General features: G+C 48.6%; 1 long non-coding RNA gene across 1 annotated transcript; it reads right to left on the bottom strand.

The window, feature by feature from the left end:
• Positions 1–3564: 3564 nt before the first annotated feature.
• On the bottom strand, positions 3565–6780 carry LOC116219639. Its single transcript, XR_004163266.2, has 5 exons — positions 6674–6780; positions 5001–5122; positions 4792–4852; positions 4322–4450; positions 3565–3798 (listed from the first exon to the last, which is right to left on the bottom strand). It is a non-coding gene; the product is annotated as an uncharacterized LOC116219639 (long non-coding RNA).
• Positions 6781–7500: the final 720 nt, after the last annotated feature.

Below are 7500 nucleotides of genomic sequence, written 5' to 3'. Positions count from 1 at the left end.
TACACGTGCGCTGGCAGACATACAAACATACACACACACACACATACATACATTACTAGGTCGTTAAGAGCATATATTTTTTAGCTCAGCGATAGTATGATCCTTTAGCATACAGTGCAACAGGAACACAAGCTACCTAAACAGTGTTTTTTCTTTCCACCTCGCCAAGTGATATCATGACAAATCAGTGACACAAGTAATGAAATCGGACACAAATGATCTATGACGCCTATCTTAAGCATCATATCACTTGCAGTTCTTGTCTTTGATTTAACTTCATCATGATACTTTATGTGAAGCGTTGTATATTCAGATGCATAAGAGGTAATAAATAGAAGAAACATTTGCTGATATTTATGTAATTTATATCACCTGCATCACCATAAGTCCCTGCTGTACGTTTTACAATACACCGATTACAGAGAATTAGAACAACATCAAGACACACAAATGTGTGACTTTGATATGCACATAACGATTCCCAAGTCTATGGAGTAAAACTAAATAAACTGACTAATCCTGCCCTCTGATCCTGTGTGATCCTGTGAGAATGCTCTGAGAAGCAGCCAATCCACCTCTGTGAGCCGCTGCTTCAAAGGGCCCGTCCATTTAGCACGAACTGTTTATTAGACTCTGAGACGAGACAATTAGACACTGAGGCAGGAGCAGCAGCAGCAGCAGCAGCAGCAGCACAGGCAGTGGCTCTGATGGGAGAAAGAGAGGCAACAAAGGAGCGTATTGGGTTTCTTGAGGAGCGGGGAGGGTGTGCACAAAGTTCTCCGCAGGAGATGAAAGGGAGTTTTGCTCAATAAGAGATGAGACAGCGGCCTGATGGGAATAAGGGAGCTGCCTGCCGCATCATTAGTATGTAGAGCAGGGGGAGCTCGGCAAGTGAAGGGTCAGGCCGTGCTTGATGAATGCGGCGTGGCACGAAGAAATGCATTCGCATACAAACATGTAGTGTGTATGTGTGTGTGTGTGTGTGTGTGTGTGTGTGTGTGTGTGTGTGTGTGTGTGTGTGTGTGTGTGTGTGTGTGTGAGAGAGTGTGGTTAAAAAAGGGTTCAAGTCTATACATTTGAAGTTGCACTGGGAAAGACACCTGTAAAAATACTTTGTACTTGCACAAAGACGCAGACACAATTTCTAAGGAGGAGCGATACAAAAAAACATTCTCACTTCATCGGTTTTAATGGAGTGATTTGAAATAGCATTGAAAGTATAGGAATGGTGTATCTTCTAGGCCTCGTAGACCAATCAGGGCTAAAAATGTGAAAACACTATCTCCTTGCGCTCGGTAAGTGATTACGTGTGCAGATGAATGCATGTTATCACGCTTGTGTATGCTTTGTGTTTCTGAGCTCTTGTGAATAAACATGTTCTACTCTGTGTGTGTATGTGAAAGAGAGAGAGAGAGAGGGTGTGTGTGTGTGTGTGTGTGTGTGTGTGTGTGTGTGTGTGTGTGTGTGTGTGTGTGTGTGTGTGTGTGTGTGTGTGGAGGGGGGAGGTGTGTGTGTGTGACAGGGGTATAACAAGCTTTTAAAGGCTAACATGGCCCCAGTCACATTCAGGGTCAGGGATTAGCTGAACAGGTCGGAGGCCAGGGTTAGCCGCCATCAGGGTCACAGTGGCGAGGCCAAGCCGTACTTTCCCAGCCCTGTTAAGGCCAAGGCTGTGGAGGCCAAATACTCCTACAGATGCCTGAGTCTCGGAGCTCTAACCTCAGCTTGGATTGTGCATTACAGGTAACAAGGACACTCTCTGTGCACCCGTGTCTCTTCTCAAAGAGAACAAAGTCACGGAAAGTGAAGAAATACATATAATGACTGATGAACAAAGCCAAATTTCAAATCCCAAATGACTAACTGCTTTGAACTAAGCACTTGGAGAGATGGGTGGATGGGTGGATGGGTGGATGGGTGGTTCTGTCTCTGCTCAGCCCCGTGGCGTTGCTGCTGCAGCCACTGCTGCCTCTGCACTGTCACCAGTGGGAAAACAACAGGCGCCCCGGCGCAGATGTGCCCGGAGTGGGCCTGTCACAAGCGGTTAGGCTGACGGGCCTCTCTGTCACAGGTCACTGGGTGACGGGCCTGGCCCGCATGCTTGACTGGGCTTCCCCTCCTCAGAATACCCCCCCTCCACCCCCACCCCCACCCCCACCCCCACCACCACCTCCCCCGCCTCCACTAAATGGGATAGGGAGATGCGAGTCAGTCCAATTGATCAACCAACGCATACAAAACAGATCTGGAGACATTCTCTAACCCTTCCCACTCCTCTTTTTCTTTCTCTTTCTATTTCTCTCTCTCTCTTTCTCTTACACTCTGCCTCTAGGGTTACTTTCAGAGGATGATATGTGCCGTCCAAACACAGAATTCTGCTGTTGTTATTTCACCTACTTTGGCCTATTATCTGTTTACAGAGCTACTTAAATGAGACAAAAACAAATGTTGTAGCTGAGATGGGATTGTGTTTGACAAGCAAGGAGGATACTGGAAAAATATTTTGAAGATAGAAAATTCCCAAAAGAAAAATAAATGCCCAGCGTCCAGAGATCGAACTCATTGTGTTAATATACCCCATGTTCGAGGTCTAAAAATACTGCATCCTTCTTATCTAGAATTCCAAATGGGATCATGCTGGAAAAAGTGCAGACTGAATCAACAGCTGGAGGAAGGAGTCGTTGTTGGGTTGCTTGCTAAAAAGCCACTATAAACTCTGTCTTCTATCGTATTCCTGTCACCCCACAATGCCTCTGCCACGCTTCGAAATCGCTCTGGCCTGATGCACAGACTCCACACAACACAAACTGGGTTAGGCTGGAGAGGAGAAGTGTAACACCTCATCTCCTGTTCTACTGTGCACCGCAGCGTGGCAGACTCTTCAGTGTGCGGTGGGGGTGGGGGTGGGGGGGTCCCTTAGTGCACATTAGTGTGCGACGTCGCGCCTCGCTGTGAAGCTGTTAGCCTAGCGCCTCGCTAACGTACTTGTTGAACGCGCGCTGAGAGCGTCCTGATTTAACATGGGTCTGCGGTGAGTTGTGAAGCGGTAAATGTGACATTGTTAAATTGCATTAAAGAGGCAGGAATGCGAAGGAAAACATGGCTGTAAATGTGTCTGTGTGTGTGTGTTGGTGTGTATTCAGTGCGAACGTATCCAGCAACACGCACCACGGAGCATGTCAACAAGAGTGGCATGAATGCGTTTTAAAGTTATATTGCATTAGCCTAATTCCCCTCTCACTGCGATTCGTGTGCAGAGGTTGAGAGAGGCTAATGCTCACACATTACACTCATTACTCCCATAGCACTGCTTTTGGTCTGGGAGAAGTGGTGGAGCAATCCTGAGCCAGCTCAAGCTACAAAGGCAGTGGGGGGACGAGATCTGATGTGGCCTTTGACTAGTCAACTTCAGCTGAACTGATCAAATTCACGTCTTCACTTTTTACACTGGGTCACAGGTGTAGGGTATGTATTATTAAACAAACAGCCTTCCTATGCACTCTCTCTCATTCTCTCTCTCTCTCTCTCTCTCTCTCTCTCTCTCTCTTTCTCTCCTCCTTCAGGGCTGTTACCATGTGACATGTTATTTAGAAAAGGGGGGGGGATCAATCTCACATTGGACTGAGGGGAATCCTCTAATGTCACTGAACAGTAACCGTGAGCCATGCCAGTGGCCTACCTCTGGGCCGGGGCCTGGGCCTGTTTGTCTTTGTGTTGCCTGAGAAGGGCCACTGACAGCTGGGCTCCCTGACTGGCAGCCTTCCCCCATGGGCTGTCTGTTGGTGCTGCCTCACTAGGCTGGAGGGAGGGAGGAGAGAGAGAGAGAGAGAGAGAGAGAGAGAAAAGATACACAGAGAAAGAAAGAGAAAAAGATGTACAGTAAAGTTTATGGGAACAATTTCACTTTGACAACAGAGAGATGAACTGCAATGCAATGCATGGCTATTTTTCTCTCTTAAAAAATGTAAAAATAAAGATTGAATTGAGAGTCTTGGAGTTACTGTAAGGCATATTTGTAGGACAATCTGTGTTTGTATGTATGTGTGTAGATGTATGTGTAGGTTTAACAGAACACATGTGAGTTAGAATGTGTGTGTATGTGTGTGTGTTTTTGCTTCTCTCTGTGTGAGTGTGTACACGAGTCAGTGTGTGAGTCTGTGTGTGCGTGCGTGCGTGTGTGTGTGTGTGTGTGTGTGTGTGTGGACTGTACGTTTCTGCTTGTGTCTGGCTTGTCCCCTGGGCGAGAGTGTGTGAGTAATGTGTGTTTTTGGGTGACGGCCCCCACTGTGTGCCCAGCTCGTGGCTCTCTGCTGGTGCCCACCTCTGGGTCAGCGCTGCCGTCTGCACCCTCTCTGCCCCGGGGCTTCTCCAACGGCCCCTGGGGCTGGGGGGTCACCTCTGCACACCCGCTCCCCTCCTGCAGGTAGGTCAGCGCCAGCTCTGAGAGGGCCTGCGGGGAGGGGGCAAAGGTCAGAGAGCATCATCAGGCCATCTGGGGGTGGGGTGGGGTGGGGTGGGGTGGGGTGGGGTGGGGTGGGGGGGTTGGCAGGGGTTAGGGGAGGGCGAGCCCAACCTCAACTCAGTGAGAGAAAGGATGCAGTGCCATTTACAGCTACACACAAAACATTCATGATTTTACAACAAAATGAAATGTTTTGGTTTTATCACAACAGTGTCCTCATCCACACATGGTGGCATGGGAAAGGAAAGGTGCATATCATGAAGAACTCCTCCATCTTACTGGAGGACATTCTGAGTGTGTGTGTGTGTGTGTGTGGAGGGGGGACTCACCTCACAATAGACGTGGCCCTTTCCACCAAACCTCCACTGCTGAAATGGACAACCTCTCCTCCTGTTAAAGGGACAGTGAGATGACATTACTGCCTGGACTCTCTCTACGCCTCTCTCTCAGCAGGGCTGTGTATTGACATTGCACATCAGTGAGGTGTGAGGCAGTGTGTGATAAGATGAGTACAGGCTGCGTGTTTTGGGACAGGCACCTCTTTTGCAGGATCAGCGTGTGAGCTCGTGTCTCTTCTCCATCGCGGACTCTTAGTGTGATTGGCACAGGGGACGCTGCCAAGCAGAGTTGAGGGAAGGCACAGCTCACAATCTCTCCTGTCTGGACATCGGACCGATGGAGGGGAGATCGAGTTGGATATGGAAAAGGAGAGGAGGTGTAGGAATGTGAGAAAATGCGTGTGACAAGAGGGTATGAGATTTTGGAAGCTTTTCAGAAATGAAAAACCTTCAGAGCTCATTGCATAAAAAGGCCCTGTCTCTCTCTCTCTCTCTCTCTCTCTCTCTCTCTCTCTCTCTCTCTCTCCCACATCTTCCATATGTCCGATCCAGCGTTGTTGCCCCTTTCATCCGCAAACAAGTCAAAACTTCATGTGGGCCCCGAGGTGTCGGCCAGTCAGCCGTGTTAACTCGCGTTGTCGTAGCGCTTACCCCCATGTCGGCGAGTCTAGCTCGCCGTGGCATGAACGCTGAGCCAAAGCCAACGTGACTCGGGCGCGGTGTGACTTTCACCGCTGCTGATTCGCTCCGCTCTCCTCATTAGACAAATTTAGAGTCGGGGGCTCGGCCGAGCAGCTCGGCTCCCTCGGCTAACTGCGTTCATCCGAACTGATTAAGTGACTCAAGCTCTCCCTCGCTCTCTCTTTCCTCACGGAAAAAATTGTGTCATCTATGCCGATTAAGGGGTCCGGCGGACAGATTGCGCCGAGTGGCTCCGACTCACACGCACAAACTAACTGCCCGATCCGCACCCCACCCGGGGGGCGTGCAGCGAAGAGGAATGGGATCACACCCGCGGAGCGTCAGGAGGATAATGTGGGCCTAATGAGGAGAGACTAGGAGCTGACCTCCACTATCTGTCTCATATCACCATCCCAGTCACACTCCCCTTATCAATTTCACACTTCTTTTCCCCCGAAACTGCACTGGGCTCTTTATACTGTCCCGCTGGAATGTTTTAAGGACTTAGGTCCCCCCCCCCCCTCCCCTAACAAGCAATTATGTCGCCCACACTGCAAACCCACTTCACGGAGGACAGTCAGGTGAGAGGGTTGACGTTAATGTCAAAGGATGCAGTAGCGTATTTTTTTTCTTTACTGACGCGGGATGTATACCCCGCCACAATGTAAATAAGTGGAAAAGACGTTGAGTGGCCTCCTCTGAACTGGGCAGCTTTGAGACTCAGTAAACTGTGAAAGGCTGGGGGGAATTAGGGCAGGAAAGTGTCAAATCCAGATGAGCGTGAGCAGAAAATGATGGGCTTCCTGTCACACACGCGATTGAACCGGGGTGGGGGTGGGGGGGTGGGGGAGTGGGCGAGAGAGAGAGAGGACAGAAGCCGCTGTGTCCGACTCACTGACTGTGAATCCACGGCAAGTGAACTGGAATTCACCTGACGCCAGACAAAAAACAACAGCGGTGACAATGGCGACAACAATAACAACAACAAAAACAATAATAATAACACCAAAATTGACTAAAAATACAGGTGTGGTTACAAGTGACCGTGAACGAAGCAAAGTTGCAAAGTTTTCACAGACTTTCACAGAGTTCTCAACAAATGATTCACTTACTGGAGTTTTCTTTCCTTGTGATGATAACAGACACAGACACACTAGGGAAGTTACATCTTATATCAGGAGCTAAATCCTACCTTTCTTATGCTCCAAACATGTGCTAACGGCCAAACCAGGTCGCCCTCTGCACCGCCGGTCTTGGGCCCATTTCCCACTCTGATTGACGGGATGAGCACCACTGATGGATCCTCCTAAAACAAGGAAAGAAGGTCATCGGTAGATATCAATTAAAAGCTTTCAAAAGCAAAGGCAGTTTTATATTGAATAGCACAGCATAGCAGCATTTGTCACTTTGTGATTTGTGACACTTATCTTCTCTAAGGCGACATACAGTACAGGTAAGTCACACACCAGGTCAGTAAGTATGCTCTCCCTGGGATTAGCCGCTCGTGTCATACAATTAGCTCAGGGCTTTCAGGTCACTTCTTCCCCTATGGATCTCAACAGAGCTGAAATAAATCACTGCACCTGCTGATGGCGCCTGAGGGGAAATCGAAAGGCCTCTCGCACTCGAGGCGCCTCTATCTACACCCCGGGGGCAGGAGTGAGTTTTAAATAAGCACAGGTATGAGGCTCTTTCTCTCGCTCATCACTGAGGCAGCACACATTTAATTATATGTCTCAGAGAAGTTGATATTTATGTCAGGGGTCTCTGGGATGTGTCCATGGGGGATTTGATGCAAGGCTTTTGAGCTGTATCTATTGTATCTAATTAATGTACAGTGGGTGGGCAGGCATATCATCATTGTGTATGTTTAGCCAGCACTCTGCAATTACTATCAGAGCTACCGCTTTGGAACATATAGACGACTGTGCAAACTTATATTCATGTTCTGGGTGAAGGAAAGAACAAAGGGGCTAGTTAAATAAAAAAAACAGACTTATGGATAGAAATATATATTTC

Source organism: Clupea harengus, chromosome 3 (assembly GCF_900700415.2).
Source record: "Clupea harengus chromosome 3, Ch_v2.0.2, whole genome shotgun sequence".
Lineage (NCBI taxonomy): Eukaryota > Metazoa > Chordata > Actinopteri > Clupeiformes > Clupeidae > Clupea > Clupea harengus.
Note: the sequence above shows the minus strand (reverse complement) of the source record. Positions and strands in the feature narration are given on the sequence as shown.